Raw genomic sequence first — 20,439 nt, 5'->3', positions numbered from 1 at the left:
TATGTAACTTCTTTTTCCATGACCAATACTTAGAAAGGAGTCATTTAACTCAACTTTATTAAAAATAAAAGGGTTAAACTTAAAGATGATAATCATCCCACGTGAAACTTATATTTTTTATGTAAAGTTATCAAGAAATAAAGACAAAAAAATAGAATAAAAGTGCACTTAAATTTATGAAAGATAATTTATAGTAAAAGCTCTTTTTTTTTTGGCTTTCAAGTTATTTTGCACAATTGTTTTACTCTTTTTCTAATGATGAAATATTATAAAAGAAAATTATATATTTGATTTGGGGACCATAACCGTTTATGTATAACACTCAAATACGTTTTCATAAATAGTTATGCCTTTTAAACCTTATACAGATTTTCTTTTCTAAAAGTTATAATTATCAAACTTATTTTTAATTTGACCCATTATAAAAAAAATATTTATTGTATCTTTTACATGATAAAGTCCAGTGAGATATTATACATTCCAATAAGTTTATCTTTGTAATACCACCTTAATAGGCAGGTCTAGCCCAAGCATGAGGTCACTAAAGCCTACACTTAACGCCTCTGATGTTTATAAATAACAACGTCTTTATAAATAATATTACTTAGTTATTTATTTTATTTGAAAAATTATTAATTAACATATATATAATATTCAGGCTAAATATTTTTTATCCACAACAAAGAAGTTGATTATCGTATTGTGACATTTTTTTCCTGATTAATAATAACTTTGTGTATCTTATTATTTAAGTTTTACTCTCACCGACATATAGATTGTCATGAATATTGATTATATATTGCATATACTTATAATTAACAAAATATTATTTTACGATGAATAAAATTTTATATTAATTCAGATTGTTAAAAAGATTTTTTAAAACCAATAATTCATATTATTTTAGGATAAATACAATTTAAATAAAAATTGATTAAATATTAGTTAAATTTATAAATTAGTTTTTTAACTCTTAATTTTGTTTCACTTGGATCTTCTAATTCTTTTTTTATCGTATAGGTCCCGTCTCTTACAAATCTATATTAAGTTAGGACTCTCCGTTAAACTTGATCAATGACATTACTAATTTTATATTAAGTGTTACTAACTTTGTTAAAATGAAATAAGATGTGAATTATTCTTCTTTTTTAAGTGACGTTTCGTATACCATATATAAATACAAAGGAAACACATTGAAGAAGAAATAAAAAACATAAAATTTATCATCGTACATTGGCAAAATATTAAAGTGAATCTTGTGAAGGTTTTGAAAAACATTCATTTAGAAGAAAATTTTTATTGAAGGCATATGAATTTTTTAGTATATTTTGTGTTTGTTGGTTTTGGGAGATATTTTGTTGTTATATTACAATGTTAGGTGTTCAAAGAAGAAGTGTTAGAAAGGGATTGTAGTTTTAAATTGTTGAATTGTATTTTTATTCTGAAATTTTCTATTTGTATGTGTTGCAATTGAAGTTGCAGTGTAAAAATATGACAAATTGTAAATGGAATTGAGAGATACATAGATTAAAATAGTTGTAACAATGATTTTTAAATAATCTTTTTAAACTTAAAAAAAAAGTGATTTGTTTAACCAAATTTGAGTTCATAAATCTAATCACACACATGAAAGGTATTTACATGTCACAACATTTATAAAACGATTACATTAAATTTTTCAAAAATCAAAGTCTTATCGTACCCCTAAATTTTCATATTTTATTTATTAAAAAGAAGAAAAAAAAGGGAGATAAGTTTTAAAATAATTGAGTCTGCTTACGTATTAATCCTTTTGTGTAATGAGAAATAAAAGTTATGTAGTTTCATGTAGTTGTAAATAGAATTTTTTTTTTCAAAAGATATAAATTTTTTTAGTATAAATAATAATATCTTTATAAATAATATTATTTATTCATTTTATTTAAAAAGTTATTAATTAACATATATATAATATTCAGGCTAAATATTTCTATATCTATACCAAAGAAAGTTGATTATCTTACTGTGACATTTTTTTTTCCTGATTAATAACTACTTTGTGTATCTTATTATTTAAGTTTTACTTTTTTATTAGTCTAAGCAAAGTCACCAACGTATAGATTGTCTGATTATATACTACATATAATTATAATTAACAGAATATTATTTTACGATGAATAAAATTTTATATTAATTCATATTGTTAAATAGATTTTTTAAAATAATAATTCATATTATTTTAGAATGAATAAATTTTAAATAAAAATTGTTTAAATATTAGTTAAAATTATAAATTAGTCCCTTAATTCTTAGTTTTGTTTCACTTTAATCTTTTAATTTTTGTTTTTTTAATCATATAGGTCCTATATCTTGCAAATTTATTTTAAGTTAGGACTCTTTGTTAAACTTGAATAACGGTGTTACTAATTTTACACCAACTATTACTAATTTTATTGAAATGAAATCAGATATTGAATAAGATAATATTATTATTCTTTTTTAAGTGACGTTTCTTGTACCACATATAAGTACAAAGGAAGCGTATATTAAAGGAAAAATAAAAAGCGTAAAATTCATCACCCAAAATATTGCATTGAATCTTGTGAAGGTTTTGAAAATATTCATCTAGAAGAAAAGTCTTGTTGAAGGCGTATGAAATTATTAAGCTTATTTTATATTTTGTTGGTTTTAAGGAGTATTATTGTCAAAAGCGAGAGAAACCTCATTCCTCTCTCTCTCTTTTCACCTCATGTCGCCCCAAGATAGCAGTGAAGAAGAATGACAAATAAAAAATAGAATGGAGAAAAATAGATTGAAATATTATAATCAAGATTTTTTAAAAAATTATGTAAAACTTAAAAAAAATAGTTTGCTTGACCAAATTCAAGTTAAATGTCTAATTATGCATCTATAAGGTATTAACATCTCACAACATCCATAAAACAGTTACTTGTGTGTTTCTTAGTTGACTGTAAGTGTGTTAGTGGGAGTATCTGTCCATTTGTGAGTGTGATAAAAAGAAGTGTCAAGGAAAAGCATGTTGGGGAGAGAAAGAAAAAATATATAATTTGTTAAAAAAATGATTAAATAAAAATTTGTTATAGCAAATAAAAATGTTATATATGGATTATATTTAATTTTTTATTATTGAATTATTAGAGAACTTCTCTTTTTCTTTCTTAAACTTTTTATGAAATTTTTTTTTGTTTCTATTACTTTTTAAGTGTATTTTATTTTAGCTTGAAAAGATTATTGTTTATTTTAATTGTATTTTTTTATTTTTACATTATTGTAAAATATTAGGTATATTTTTATAGATCTTGTTTACAATATAGTGTGTGTGAAATATTTGTTTGTATTTAAATTAATTAGATTGATTATTTTAAGGTTAATTTTAGATAAATAAAAATAATAAGTATATAAGAATGAGTTTTCAGGATTTATTCATCTTTACTCATTTTCATTTTAAATAATATGAAGGGTTGCTATCATTATACAGTAACAATAAGAAAATAAGTAAAGAAGGAAAGTAATTTTGTTAAGGTAAAAGAATATTATTTTACTAGGAAAAAAAAAAAATACATGACACAACTTCCTTTATAAGGGATAAGAGTGTAAAAAGTACCTTCTTCTCTGAGCTATACCTATGTATGAAGGATGCCTTTCTTTATAGGTGATAAAATGTAATAGAAACGTGCCTTCTTTAGTGGGTGATAAAAGTAAAAAAAAAATGCCAATTTTTTTGTAGGTAATAAAAAATGTAAAAGAAAAATTAGAGTGCCTCCTTTATAGATGGTAAAAATGTAAAATAAAAAAAGTCTCTATAAATGATAAAAGAATAAAAAAAAGAAGAAATATTTCTCTCTCTATAGAAGCAGTAGAAGAAAATAAAAATAGTTTTTTATAGGCAATAAAAGTGAAAAGAAAAATAAAAGTATCTTCTCTTTTTTGTAGTAATTGAGAAGAAAAATAATAGTTTTTCCTTTTTTAGGTTGTAAATAAAAAGAAAAATGAAAATACTCTCATTTTAGACAATAATTGAAAAGAAATATAAGAGTGTTGTCTTCTTTAGACAAAAAAATGAAATGAAAATAAAAGTGCCTCCTACTTAGTAGTAAATAAAAAAAAAAGATTTAATTATATTTTTAGTCTCTATAAATATAGAGTATTTTGTAATAAATTCTAAAAAAAATTATTAATATCAATTTTTTTCCGTTAAATATTAAACTAGCGTAAACTAGCATAGAACTAACACAACATGTGTCGCATTATTTAATATAATATTATATTATTTAAAATAAATATTTATAAATAAATTTTTAAACACATTTTAATATTTATAAAAAAGTCCTTTCTTCCTTCCACTTAGAAATATGCATTCCAACACTTAATCTTTCCTCCAAACGAGGATTAAGGAATGGTTCAAAGACATTGTGTTGCAAAAATCAGTTCTCATGCCATAACCACAGTACCTTGGTAGAGTAGGGAGGAAGCTTTTAGCACATGTCATAACACTAGGCAAGTCATCATCTGAGGACTCTGAAGTTCCATTCCCATTAGATGAAGTATTAACTGCAAGTCCACCAGGTGGCAACGTAGGTGCACCAGTGACAAATGACAGAAGGCGCTGCTGCTCTGGTGTGAACTCTCCCATAATTTCAAGTAACTGAAAAATGAACCCAGCAGGACTCGCATTATATATAACTAGGAAAAGGATCATACATTAATAATGGCAGGGCTCTTTGCAGTATACCCATGGTCAAATTTTATATGATCAGCAAGTGTCTCGGCCTGCAGAAATATTTTTAACCTGAGATATGTGCTCTTCCAAATTGTTGATATCAACCTGGAAAATTGAGAGGGAGTTAAGGGAGATAATATTGCAAGTACCAAGATCTATAGACTTTCTCAGGATTTAATAGCAAACAACTTCATCTCTGGCTTTCAAGATGTATTCAGATAACCAGGAAGTGTAAAATCCAAGCACAAATCTTCAATCGGGGAATCATGAAAATGTAGTTAACAATTGTATAAGCATAGTTAACATCAATAGATTAGATATGATGTTTCGGGCAAACAAGGGCACTCAACTCTTGCAACATCTTCCCAAGCTCAGCATCAATGAATAGACCTTGTTGATCCTGCACAAATTGAAGGTTAGATACATACAGTAGAATAATTTGACCTTCAGACTAACTACACACATGAATATGGTTAACACATCAATATTACACGATAACATACTTGAGCAAGAACAAGTTTATAAGGTAGGAAGTGTTGGAAAATAATATAACTATATTTCAAAAAAAATTGTTAATTATTATTTTTATTCTATTATTCCAATTTAATCGTTATTATTACTTATATTTTCAGTTATATGTAATTTTATGTGAGCAATTACACTGGTTAAAATATTTTATATATTTTGAGAAAATTGTACAAAATATGCATGAACTTTTCTAATTATATTATTTTTTTGGATTACGAGTTTTATATCTTGTTAATTCTTGAGAGTCTTGGTTTTTAGACAAGAAGAGTCTGTTGTATCTTGAAATTTTTTTTACTACACTGAAATAATCTTTAAGGACAGTGTTTTACACACCTCAAACTAAATTGTTAATCAACTACTTCGGGTTAATTTTGACAACAATCTTAAGGATTATTTTGATGTAGTTAAAAACCCTTCAGAATACAACAGACTCATCTTGTCTAAAAACCAAGACTTTTAAGAACTAGTAAGATCAAAAACTCGTAACCCACAAAAATAGTATAATCAGAAAAGTCTGTGCTTATTTTGTGCAGTTTTCCCAAAATACATAAAATATTTTAACCAGTGTAATTGCTCATATAAACATTACATATAACTGAAAGTATAAGTAATAATAAAATAATAATAATAATTAATAAATTCTTTTGAAATATAATTATATTATTGTCCAACAATCTTCGGTCTATTTCAAAAGAATGTAACATAATAAAATAACTTATTTTAAGACTGGGTTACACTATGACTTCAAATGCTTCGAGTCTGGTGTCTTCTAGACTATGAACCAAACCTAGATAAATAGAACCTTAATTAACAATGTAATCGGTGAAGTAAAACTTCTATGAACCAATATAATTTTTTTTGTAAATTAGAGTCCCATTTGATCGCATTTAAGTCACATACATTTATCTTGCTGTTAATGTTGTGTTGTGCTTTTTAGCCATGCACATGTCTGGATGTTCATAAGTGCTCTAGAGATTAAGCTATTATTTCATAGGAGCAATTGTCGCAACCGGGCGATCGCAACGGTACGACGGATGACAAACTTGTTCCAAAATATCAGAGAAGTCGCCACCAAAGTTTATTTTTAAGAAAAACCTTGGAAAAACTTAAATATAATACGATCTTTGAAACCAAAAAATGAGTTCGGGAGTCATTTACGTGTAGGGAAGGTATTAGCACCCTACAACGTCCGTTTAAAAAATGGTTACCTAAAATTAATTGTACAAAATTATTCTAATTTTGAAAAATATTTATTTAAACCCTAAACATTAATTATTTTATTTTAGAAGAAGAAATATTATTTATTGAAATATTATTCGGGTTATTTTAAAAAATATTTTGACTTGACGGGTACGGTTCCCGCTCCTACGTATCCCCGAATGCAATGGGGAACTCAAAGCCACGTAGTTCTATCTAAAAATTATGAAATTAGTTGATTATAATTAAGTTTAGTAAAAGAAAATTTTATTTTAGAATTAAAATCATTTTTCGTAAAAATTATAATGTTTAGGATACAAGATAATGCAGTTATACATGTACCCTAGGAGAAAACAATATAGAAAGTGAAGGAAGATCACACAACTATACTGCAAATTATTAAGAAATATTTTATTCGTAAATGGAGTATTTGAATTTTAATTTTGATTATGATTAATATTAAAAAAAATTTAAGATAGCGTAAGCTATACATAAACTTCTTATAATTTATTAGACTATCGAAGGCAATGTAAATTACATATCGATATTATAAAAATTTATAAAATGAATAAATTATAGTAATTTAATTTATCAAAATTTGAAACATGACTTAAGAAAATAAAAAAAAATAATTTTATTTGAATTGATTAAAGAAGATACTCATTTAATAAAAAACATTAAAAATTTTATTTGATAGATTTATATTATATAAAACCTAAGGTAACGTTGGTACACATAGATTTTGACAATTTATAACGCATAAAGGTAGAGTCGCTACACATTAGCATTATAAATTATTTCTTAATAAAATAATTTAGATTTAAATTAGTTGATTGATTTGTAAATTAGTATTTAGAAGAGAAATACATCTTGCATTATTATTAAAGTGATTAACTAATTAATTAATGACAATATGTGATAAGTTAATATTGCATAAAGTCTTGGTAACGTAGGTACACATAGACTTTATCAATTTATAATACATGACGATAGAGAAGCTATACGTTAGTATTATAAATTGATACAATTATATTATTATTTATTAATTAATTATAAAAAAATAAGTAATTTAGTATTCACAATATAAAATAAAATAATCATAAATATAAAATTAAATCGCATTAATATGATACAAATATACAATAAATAAAATAAAAGATAATAATCCTAAAAAATAAGATATAAATAATGAAATATAAAAAAGAAAATAATTTAAAAAAAAATCAACTCAGATATGATATTGTAAAGTAAATGGTATCAAGAGATTTTAAATAAATAAAATAAAATAAAATAATTTAAACAAAGTTAACATAAAAAAATAAAAAAAATAATAAAAACTCATTCATTAAATAAATTAATAATTATCATAATAACAAATAATAATGATGATGAATAAATAAATAAAACTAAAACAATAAATTATATGTTGAACTAAATAATGATAAAAATAAAATAAATAAAAAATTCGGACAAAAAAATAATAAAAAAATAAAAAAAGGATAAAATGGTCTCAAATTTTAAATTTTTAGATTTGAGAGGGAAGGACTTTAGGGTTAGGGGTGTGCTTTTCTCCAAGAAAAACAAAAAAAGGTTATGAAAGGGTGGAGGTGAGGTTAATGGAGGCCATGGTTTTGAGTGGTGAAGGTTATTGAGAGCAAAAGGAAGAGGAATGAGACAAGGTAGGGAAAAAGTTTTTTAATGGTGAGTTTTGTGTTTGTGGATGATGATAGATGGAGGAATGGGTGGAGAGGTGGTGAGACATGGATATTTGAAATGGTGGTTTAAAATATTTTTTTTTCATTTGAGATTGATTTGATATAGGAAATGTTTATTCAAAATATAAATATGTATGAAGAAGAAAAATGTGTAAAATGTATGATGAAGCTTACTTGATGTTCTTGAAAATTTTTGCTTGCCTCTTGTTCTTCCTCCTTTCCACTAACCTTTCTTTCTCTCTATTTTCTCTTTTTCTCTCCCCGTTTTAGAATGCCTCCTCTCAAAAATTTTTTAGCCTCTTCTGATGTCTCTCCCTGCTCCATTGTCCTTTTTTCCTTTTATTGTTAGGGTTTTCACTAAAAGGCCCAAAATTCTGAATTTTTCCTTTTTTATGTATAAAGTAACATTGGTTCAAGAATTTAATTATTTGTCATATTCTATTTTTTTTTTAAAAATTAATTCTGAAATTTTCCTATTTTATTAAGACATTTTTTTTTTGTTTTTTTTTTAAACCTTTTGATTCCATTCTTCTTTTGTAATATTAAAAGTCAGATTTTTTATTTTTTTTATTTTTTCATTTTTATTTAGAAAAAAATTTAAATCAAAATTTTAGTGTTTACAGTTACCCCTCTTTACTCAGTTTTTATCAAAAAATATGTATGAACAAGTTTCATATTAAAGTGATAAAAATTGAGTAAAGAAGTGAACTAATTTTGGTTTAAAAATGATAAGATACATAAAAAAAAAGTCAATACCAGAAGCTATTAGAGAAACCATGATTTTTGATGGTTTGTGCTTAACAAATAATAACAAGAATTATGAGACAACATTATGCTTTGACTAAAAACTAAGATTGCCCGGCAGATAATGGACTTTAGCCAAAAATAAAAGTTGCACGTAAAGTAAATCAAGTTCTAAACTTTTGACAATAAAGTAAAAGGAACCAGTCAGGTTCTGGGGTTTTGACAAAGAAGTGAAATGTGCTAGTTAGATGCTGAGTTTTTTGAGAGAAAAGTAAAATGTGTCATTTAGGTTCTGGACTTTGATAGAAAAGTGAAAGGTGTCAGTCAAGTTCTGAGACTTTAACAGAAAAGTGAAATGTGCCAGACAGGTTCTGGGCTTTGACAGAAGAGTGAAATGTACCAGGCAGGTTCTAGGCTTTGACAGAAAAGTAAAATGTGCCAGTCAGGTTCTGGGTGTTGACAGAAAAGTGAAAAATGTGCCAGTCAGGTTCTTGGCTTTGACAGAAAATAAAATGTGCCAGTCAGGTTCTGGGCGTTGACAGAAAAGCGAAAAACGCCAGTCAGATTCTGGGCTTTGACAGAAAAGTAAAATGTGCCAGTCAGGTTCTGGGCTTTGAGAGAATGCGAAAGATGCTGTCAAGTTTTAGGCTTCGATAAAAACATAAAGGGACCAGGACAAGAAAGGTAAAAACAAAGACAGAAAAATAAAAGGTTGATCATGTTCTGGATTGCAAAAGAAAATAAAAGGATAGTCATCCTCTGAACTTTAATAGTAAGAGTAAGACAGAAAAATAAAGACATCAATCAACTTCTGAATTTTGATGAAAAGTAAAGAACTCAGTTAGATCATAGTCTTGGACTGCACATAAAGATTGTAAAGCAGATAATGAATTTAAATTAAACTTCACAAGGTGATAATAGATAAAAACAAATGCATGCTAATGTAATGATGCGATTGCATAAACTGGATGAATGTTAACACTTGGAATGAAATTTATTGAATGATGAGGTCCAACGCAATAATAAGACTTATTAAATCAAAACAAGCTTTGTCCTTTTTATTTTATTTTATTATTATTTTTATTATTTTTTTCGGGGATGATAATTCTTCCAACCTTATCGAAACATGCACATCAAGGTTCATGAATGAGTAACTTCTTTAGTCAGGATCAATTCTTTCATGAAATTTGAGCTAGGTAAGACATCAATCAAATTGGACTGCCATATATTTTTGCATCGTCAAGAGGAGTCAACTTCTTCTGTCATGCTAAACTTATCAGGAGATTCATCGAACTTACTGTGTGAATTTTTAAGCTTCCAACTGTAATCATATTTTCTTATTACCCTTTTAACAATTTGCATGTTTCCTTTTAGTATATAATTATTGGAATGACAATAAAAATTCTATTGAAGAAGTTGAGTAAACAAAGTGGTGTATATAAGCTGAATGGAAGGTGACAAAAGACAAAGATAAATATTTTTGGAACATAGGAATGACTGTAATAAAGAAATGGTGAATTTGCAAAGAAGACTTATGACATGAGTAACGAAAAAATACATCAAAGGATCGAAATGACTATGAAAATAGTGAAATATTATGCCGATTAAGTGACGTCTTCCAGATGAACAGTGCTAATCTCTCATGTAAATTGATCATCCATTAACAAAACTGCCAAAATGAAATTACCCCAGTAAGGTATTTTGAATCCATCTTTCGTTTGACTTAACTTTAATATCTCAAAATTTGCCCCAGTTTAGTATTCCAGTTGATCATATTTCTCGATTTGAAGCCCTTTCTTGCGACTGAAGTTAGTGCCCCTCTGAACCGCCCTTTTAGGTTTTCAGTTCAGTGTAGTATTTATTTGACCTTAACTTTTGCCTGAGCCGCTCTTTCGAGTTTTCAGCTCACCAGGTCGCTCTAACTTTTGCCTAGGTCGCCCTTTCGGGTTTTCAACCTAGCGAGCTCTTTTCTTTTCTTTTTTTTTTAATTATTTTTTTCTCTTTTTTAATTATTATATATATATATATATATATATATATATATTTAAGCATAGTATTTTTTTACAGCATCAGAATTGATGGGGTTTGGAAGATCTTGTCCATCCATGTTTGTGAGGATTAGAGCCCCTCCTGAGAAAGCCTTTTTCACCACATATGGTCCTTCATAATTCGGGGACCACTTGCCACGATAATCTTTATGCGTTGGCAAAATCTTTTTAAGTACCATATCTCCCTCACTGAATTCTCTCGGGCGAACCTTTTTATCGAAAGCCTTCTTCATCCTTCTCTGGTATAGTTGACCGTGACATAACGCATTCAACCGTTTTCCTTCAATGAGATTCAATTGATCAAAATGAGATTGCACCCATTCTGCTTCTTCTAATTTGGTCTCCATTATTATCCTTAAAGAGGGAATTTCGACTTCAATAGGAAGTACTGCTTCCATTCCATATACCAAAGAGTATGGAGTTGCCCTGGTTGAAGTACGAACCGAAGTTCGGTATCCATACAAGGCAAATGGCAGCATTTCTTGCCAATCCCTGTATGTCACTACCATCTTTTGGATGATTTTTTTAATATTTTTATTGGCTGCTTCAACTGCTCCATTCATCTTTGGGCGATAGGGAGAGGAATTATGATGTCGAATCTTGAAGTTGTCACACAATTCTTTCATCATTTTGTTGTTCAAATTAGTGCCATTGTCTGTTATCAACTTGCTTGGCAGGCCATACCGACAGATCAAATCCTTTTTAATGAATCTCACCACCACATTTCGGGTCACACTAGCATACGAGGCAGCCTCAACCCATTTTGTGAAATAGTCAATAGCAACTAAAATGAAGCGGTGACCATTAGAGGCTTTAGGCTCAATGGGTCCAATTACATCAATTCCCCATATTGAAAAAGGCCAGGGCGATGATAAGACATTCAAATTTGTTGGAGGAACATTAATATTGTCAGCATATGTCTGACATTTATGACATGTCTTTACATAACGAAAGCAATCGGCCTCCATTGTCAACCAGTAATATCCCACTCGTAGAATCTTCTTTGCCATAGCATGTCCATTGGCATGAGTCCCAAATGAGCCCTCATGAATCTCTTCCATGATCTTTTGTGCCTCTGAAGCATCTACACATCTAAGAAGAATCATATCATGATTCCTTTTGTAGAGAACATCTCTGTTTAGAAAGAAACTCATTGCTAACCTCCTCAACGTCTTTTTGTCATTTTCAGCAGCATTTAATGGATATTCTTGGTGTTTGAGGAAATTTTTAATGTCATTATACCAAGGTTTACCATCAGGTTCTTCTTCAACCATTTGACAATAGGCAGGATGATCAAGCTGTTGCATCTTTATGAATGGCATGTCTTCCTTTTGACTTACTACAAACATTGATGACAAAGTGGCTAAAGCATCGGCTAATTGATTCTCCTCACGAGGAATATGCTGGAAAGTAATTTCGTCGAAATACTCCACCAATTCCTTGATATAGGCTTGATAAGGGATCAATTTGGCATCTCGGGTTTCCCATTCACCTTTCAGCTGGTGAATAACCAAAACTGAGTCACCATATACCTCGAGAATTTTAATCTTTGACTCTATAGCTGCTTGAATTCCCATAGCACATGCTTCATATTCAGCTACATTATTCGTACAATCAAATAATAATCTAGCCGTGACTGGGATATATTGCCTCTCTGGGGAAATCAGTATAGCACCAATCCCGTGTCCGAGTGCATTAGAAGCACCATCAAACATCATGACCCATTCGTCTTTTACTGAAGATTCTTTCTCGTTAAACAGCGCCATTATATTTTCGTCAGGAAATTCATACTGTATTGACTGGTAATTATTCACCGGTTGATGAGCTAGAAAAACTGCGAGAGCACTGCCTTTGATTGCCTTTTGAGTAACATACAAAATATCATATTCTGACAATAGGACTTGCCAACGAGCAATCCTTCCAGTAAGGGCTGGTTTCTCAAAAATGTATTTGATTGGATCCATTTTTGACACCAACCAAGTCGTGTGACTCAACATATATTGCCTCAATCTACGAGCTGCCCAAGCCAAGGCACAACAAGTTTGCTCTAACAAAGAGTATCTAGCTTCATAATCGGTGAATTTTTTGCTCAAGTAATAAATGGCGTGCTCTTTCTGACTCGATTCATCATGTTGACCTAAAATACATCCCATGGATCCTTCTAACACTGTCAAATACATAATGAGCGGCCTCCCTGACACTGGCGGTACTAGTATCGGGGGATTTTGTAAATACTGCTTTATCTTCTCAAAAGCTTCTTGACAATCTTCATTCCATTCCATCGGCTGATTTTTCCGTAGCAACTTAAAAATTGGTTCACAAGTGGCAGTTAGTTGGCATATGAATTGAGCAATATAATTAAGTCTCCCCAAAAATCCGCGAACCTCCTTTTCAGTGCGAGGAGGCGGCATTTCCATGATTGCTTTTGCCTTGTCAGGATCAACCTCTATTCCCTTTTGACTTACTATGAATCCCAACAATTTGCCTGATTTCACCCCAAAGGTACATTTGGCAGGGTTCAAGCGTAATTTGAATTTCCTCAACCGCTCAAACAACTTGTGTAAATTCATAACATGGTCTTCTTCGGTCCTTGATTTGGCAATCATATCATCCACATAGACTTCAACCTCCTTATGCATCATATCATGAAATAATGTCACCATCGCCCTTTGATATGTTGCCCCAGCATTTTTCAAACCGAAAGGCATGACCTTGTAGCAAAAGGTGCCCCAAGGTGTAATGAATGTGGTTTTCTCCATATCCTCTTCAGCCATTTTGATCTGATTATAACCCGAGTAACCATCCATAAAAGAGAAAAATGAATGTTGAGCTGTATTATCTACTAGCATATCAATGTGAGGCAATGGGAAATCATCTTTAGGGCTGGCTCTATTTAGATCCCGATAGTCAACACACATCCGAACCTTTCCATCTTTCTTGGGAACTGGCACAATGTTAGCAACCCATTGAGGGTATTTGGCCACAGCAAGAAAACCTGCATCAAATTGCTTCTTAACCTCCTCTCTAATCTTCAATGACATCTCAAGCTTCATTCTCCTTAATTTCTGCTTAACTGGGAAACACTTTGGTTTTAGTGGCAATTTATGCTCGACTATGTCAACATCTAGACCTGGCATATCTTGATAAGACCATGCAAAGACATCATTATAATCATGCAAAAGTTTAATCAACTTGTCGTGCTCTTGTTTTTTCATGAGGGTGCCTATTTTGATTTCTCTCTTATCATCTTCAGTCCCTAAATTGATTGTCTCAGTGGGTTCATCATGAGGTTGGATCTCTTTCACTTCTTGATCAACCAATCTTAGAAATTCTGAGGGTAAATCAACATCACTATCATCTTCGACAGCTTGATTAATGGGACAATCAAAATTAGTGGATGAGATATTAGCACTGTTACTTTCAGACATGTCACTTTCGAATCTGCATTGTGCGAGAGTTGAGACAAAAAGAAAATAAACGACAAGATTCAACTGATAAAGAGAAAGACACGAAAGATTACTGAGAATTCAAATCGCATTTCATTTAAATATACTTAAAAGGAAACATGTGTCCTAATTTACAAAAAGAAATCATATATCAGCGTTTTCAAAAAGTAATGATATCCTAAAGCTTTGAAACAAAACAATAGGATTAACTTCAAGGATTACTTTGAATAGCTATTAAAAATCACAGGTAAATCAATGATCTCCCAATTGCCAACTTCTGTGTTTGGCGGGCAAGTACGGACTAGGTCCACAACCTCTTCTTCAGGTGTATCCACATCAGCAGCAGCAGCCACTGAGTTTTGAAACTCAAATCCAGCACTATAGAAGCTTTTCAGAAGATCACAAATGGGGACCCCTTCAGTCTTAGGCTCTCTACCTTCCAACCTGGCTAATCTTCTTTCTTTCTTTTCCTCCATGACTTTTCTCTTATCAGCTTTAGTGGGCATGTATCACAACCCAAATCTATCCTTATTCTCATGGAGCTGTAACCAGTTTGTTGCTTTCGATATGACTTGCCCTAACATGTATCCATACTGACAACCTCCATCGAGCATGACTTTAGCAGTCATTATGGATGTATTAGACAATCGAGGTTTTAAGATTGGAGCTCCCTCTCCAACATAAGTAGCATTTGCAATCTCTAAAGCCTGAAAAGAGGTCTCTAGAGCTTCTTCAGCAGCTTCAATATAAGGAGTGGACGAAGGCTTACTCACCAACACATCTTCTTCACCAGAGACAATCACCAACTTATTATCAATGATAAACTTCAGTTTCTGATGCAATGTGGATGGTACAACTCCTGCAGAATGAATCCAAGGCCTCCCCAAAAGACAGCTGTAAGCTGGCGCGATGTCCATTACTTGAAACAAAATCTGAAAAGTGCAAGGACCGATTTGGATTGGGATTTCAATTTCTCCAATGACCTCTCTTCTTGTTCCATCAAAAGCTCTTACTATCATGGCACTGGGTTTCATATGCGACCCATCATAAGGTAATTTTGACAATGTTGCTTTTGGCATCACATTCAGAGAAGACCCATTGTCAATAAGCACTCTAGCAATAATGTGATCTCGACATTTCACAGAAATATGCAGTGCTTTATTGTGCCCCATTCCTTCGGCAGGTACTTCATCATCAACGAAGGTGAGATAATTGTTTGAAACAATATTACCAACAATGCCTCCAAACTTGTCGGTAGTGATATCATGGCTGACATGAGCCTCATTCAACACTTTCAAAAGAGTCCTCCTATGTGGCTCAGAGTTCAACAACAGCGATAAAAGAGATATCCTTGCTGGAGTTCTGTTTAATTGTTCCACAACTTGATATTCACTTTGCCGAATAAATTTCAAAAACTCACAAGCTTCTTCATCTAACACCGTTTTCTTTATTTCAGGCATTTTCTCTTCGTCGGCGTCTTCAAACTCGCCCACTTTGGCTTTCCCTTTTGAGGATCTCTCTATCTCTTTTGTTCGCTCCTTTCTCAGCTTTCCAGGTGTGTAAATACGATCGCTACGGGTCATCCCACCAACACCAGCAATGTTTGAGACGGCGACAGTATCAGAATTGACACCTTGTGTTTGGTTTTCCTTAAAATTGCCACCGTAAACCCCTGCATCATACTTCCATGGTACTGCTTTGTTGTCCTTGTAAGTGAATGGAGCCGGTACTTGTATAGTGATGGGTCTAGGTCCGTTGGTAGTTGGGGTATTCATACATTTGGTGTAATGAATGACCAAAGGTTTCGGGAAAGCGTAGGATTGCCCATCGACAGTCAAAACTTCATTTTTCTCTTTAGGGTGTCCAATTTGGATCAGATGCTTGTCCATCAAGGTTTGTAGAACATGCTTGAATTCTTCACGATCTTCAATGGAGTGGTCTGCATCAGGGTGCAAATCACATATATTTCCTTCATGTACAAAACCCTTGATCAAGTCAGTCTTACACAGCTCAGCAAAAATAATCTTAAGAGGAGTGGTAACCTTTTCAACTTTCCTCTTTAAAACATATGTAGACTCTTCCTCGACGGCATTTACCGATGATCCTCCATGCCTGGGTAGGGGATTACTCCTAATGTTAGGATTATCCTCCTTGAAATTTAGCCATTTGGCATTAATTAAGTCTTGCACTTTGAACTTTAATGCCCTACAATTCTCTGTTGAATGACCAATGCCACCAGCATGATACTCGCACTTAGCGTTTGGGTCATACTCTCTTTGATAGGGCGGTTCTACAGGTTTCATTGGGCAGGGTACAACTAATGAACTTTGGAATAGGCGAGGTAGTAACTCAGTGTAGGACATGGGGATTGGGTCGAATTGAACTTGCTTCCTTTCTTGATTGTTTTGGGGTCTTATTTGGTTGGGATTTGGGTTTTGGTTCCAATGCTGGGGTGGTCTCATGGGTGGTGCTATGGGAAAAGTAGGCGGAGCAGGTTGGTAGGGTCGCGGCTGATAAGATTGGAGACTTGGATTCTGTGAAACAGCATTGACATATGGCTAAGACATTTGAGGGACAGGAAATGTAGGTTGGAATTGAAAAGGTGCAGGGTTAGGTCTGATGAAAGGAACTTCTCTTGGGTGAAAGGCTATAGCATTAGTCTCTCCCTCCTTCTTTCTTCCTGGACCATTTGTAAATTTCTTCAAACTGGAGGGTCCGCCTGAATTGTGAAATATCTTACCACTCCTCATTCCTCCTTCCACTCTTTCTCCGATAATCACAATATCAGAGAAGTTTGACGAAACACTTCCAATCATTCTATCATAGAAAGGTGATTGAACAGTATCAATAAACATAGCCACCATTTCTTTTTCAGACAAAGGGGACTCCACTTGAGCTGCAACTTCTCTCCATCTCTGGGCATATTCTTTAAAAGTCTCATCCTCCTTCTTTAACATATTCTGCAGTTGTAATCTATCAGGAGCCATATCAATGTTGTACTTATATTACTTTAGGAAAGCATCAGCCAAGTCTTTCCAACTACGAATACGAGTACGCTCAATATGCATATACCAACTCAAAGCTCCTCCAATTAAACTGTCTTGAAAAAAATGAATTAGCAGCTTATCATCATGGGCATGTGATGCCATCTTTCTACAGTACATGATCAGATGACTCTTTGGGCATGTTGTTCCTTTGTACTTATCAAAATCAGGCACTTTGAATTTTGGAGGAACTATCACATCTGAGACTAAACAAAGATCTACAGCTTCCCCAATGCCATAGCTGCTCCCCTCGATAGCTCTCAATCTTTCTTCCAATATTTGTAATTTTTCTCTGGATTGGAAGTGCTTCTCTGAGTAATTGGGATGGGGTTCTTCTAAGGTCTTATGGGAATGGAATGGTGATATGGCTGGGTTTCCATTAAGGCTAGGATTAGTGATTTGTGGTTGGTGGTGGATCGGTTGGTTTGGGGTAGGTATAATGTGGGGTATATGAGCTTCTTGGGGATGGGTATTTTGAGGGTAAGCATATGATGGGATGGATGTTTGGGTTGGTTGGATTTGTGGATCTGAAGGTTGTGCAGGATTGGGTTGATTTAATGGCTGGCCAGTGTTTTGTGGGTTCTCAGCTTTTGGTGGCGTATAACCTTGGGGAAGGCCATATGGGGGAAATTGGACATCTTGTTGATTAAAAGCTTGTTGTGGAGGCCTTTCTACATGCAAGGTCAAAGGCACCATTGTTTCATGAGGAGGAAAATTTTGGGACGGTCCTTGTGTAGGGGTAAAACCTGGTGGATAGGTAGGAGTGGGTTGTGCTGGAGGTGCTTGAATAGGGGTCCCCTCTGTGGTTCTTCTCTCTAAAGACTTCAGTGCCTCTAGGATTTATGCCATTTGTTCTTTCAACTGATTAACATCGTTCCTCAGTTCTTCATTGTGCTCCTCTAACTCATCCATGATCCTTGCTTGAGCGCGAGTTCTATAAGGATGCTTTAGAAAACGTTTCCCCGTTATATTTGTTTAATTTTTTGAAATAGTTTGTAGTAAAAAAAAGAATTAATCAAAATGAAAAATGCACTAAAAAAAAAAAACCAAAGATTAAAGAATCATCATAGTTGTTGAGCGTCTTCAAGTCTTTAATGGAAATTAATGTAGGATCCTCGTCAAATGAAACACACCAAAATATAATCCATAATCAAAGTACATCAGAATTTGATTCAAAATACATCTTCTTTTTCCTACCCATACATAGTCTACCTATACCCCAAATCATTACATCACCCCTTCCTAGCCCTAGCTATCATTCCTTTCATCTCTGAGACCAACCAGTTGCAATGGCTAAGGAAATCTTTAATTTCTTGAGGTATCGTGTAGAAAAAAGTAGCTGTCTTAGCCTTTGACAACATATACGGGACATCATCAATCGCGGCATTAGCTAATGATGAAAGTTGTATGAAGCGCTTGATCCAATACTCAATGAGCTTATCTCCTTCTTCTATCTGACCATCTTTCACTTTCACAATAGCTTCATACTCTTTCATGATTCTGATCACTTCCCATTTTTTAGCATTAATTTCAGCCTCGCATGCCATGACAATTTCCTTTATCTGTTCTTCCATATTTTGCACTCGTGTTTGGAGTTCATTGGCTTGAGTCAAAGCTTCTTCTCGATCTCTTTTTGCTTTGTACAATGTACCTTTCAATTGTCGTTTCTCATATAAAGCTGCATTTCGCTCCTTCACCCTCAATCCCAATTCCTTGCTTGCAGCCTCAAGGCAACGTTGAACTTTGGCTGCATGGCTTTGCACAGACTTCTGCTTCTTACAAACCTCTTCATAGGCTTGCTGTTTTTCACTATTTTCTCTTTTCAAAATGGTGCAAGTTTGGCGGTTCTCTCGAAGCTCCCTTTCTACCCTCACATTCTTCTCAATCATTTTAGCCTGTCTTACCTTTAATTCTTTTACTTCTTCATTCTCAAAGGGTTCTGGATTAGATGGCTCACTTTCTTGGGAGGTACCTGGATCTTTGAATGGTAACTTAATCTCTTGGACTCTTTCTTTAACCCATTGACGGTAACTTGCTTTCGCTGCACAACTTCTCACGCCTAGCTCTTTTCCTTTTCGAACAATTCTTGCCCAAGCATTCCTTGCTTTTTTTATAAGCTCCGTGAAATTTCCATCTTCATAATAGACAACAAAAGGAACCAATAATTCCTCAGCAGGTGGTCCCATCATAGGATAAGCAAGCTGACGTTGCCCCATAATTGGATTATAATTTATACAACCTCGAGTATCCATAAGAGGAACATTTGGATAATTGCCGCAATGATAAATAATGGTCGTCGACTGTTGCCATGGAGTGTACCACCTGATGTGTCCTTCATTCAAACTAGCTAGGTGATTAACCCACTCTTGACCATTTTTTTGCCCAATTTGAAACCTCAGCAAATCAGCGATCGGACACTTGATCTCACTTGGCCTTTTAAAGACATGAGCTGTGAGCTATATATAAAGCATAGGTAGACAACATTTAATCTTCTTTCCTTTCTTTTCATGGCAGAAACTCAGTGTACAATAAACATCAGCTAGTATTGCAGAAACAGGATTTTCAGATCGATTTTTGCATGCAAGAAACACATCTATCGCTGCTAAATCCACAAAGTTGTCATGCCTTGGGAAGAGGACAATGCCATAAATGGTGAGTGCTAGGACATCCATGAAAGTTTCCAAATGTTCTTTTTCTACCAAATTATGCATGTGTCGTTCAAGAAAATCTCTTGTGAATCCCCTATTCTGATGTCTTTCTTGATAAGCTTTTTGCAACTCTGCTGGATGGATCCTTAAGACATTGGCAATAGTTGGTAGAGATGCATGATGTTCCATAGGGCGATATGGCTGTTGACCCTCCAAAGGCAAGTCTAGAATTTGCTCAAATTCCTCTAAGGTCAGAGCTAACTGAAAATCCTGAAAAGTGAAGCACCTCAATGGGGAATCATAAGACTGGGCTAAAGCTGTTATGGCATCTTCTTGCACATTCACTTCC

The 20,439-nt window shown here is 32.7% G+C and overlaps 1 pseudogene; it reads right to left on the bottom strand.

Moving 5' to 3' along the window:
- Positions 1-10,948: 10,948 nt before the first annotated feature.
- On the bottom strand, positions 10,949-18,138 carry LOC113870084 (annotated as a pseudogene).
- Positions 18,139-20,439: the final 2,301 nt, after the last annotated feature.

This window comes from Abrus precatorius, unplaced genomic scaffold (assembly GCF_003935025.1).
Source record: "Abrus precatorius isolate BTA unplaced genomic scaffold, Abrus_2018 Scaffold6, whole genome shotgun sequence".
Classification (NCBI taxonomy): Eukaryota; Viridiplantae; Streptophyta; class Magnoliopsida; order Fabales; family Fabaceae; genus Abrus; species Abrus precatorius.
This window is presented reverse-complemented; position numbering and strand designations above follow the sequence as displayed.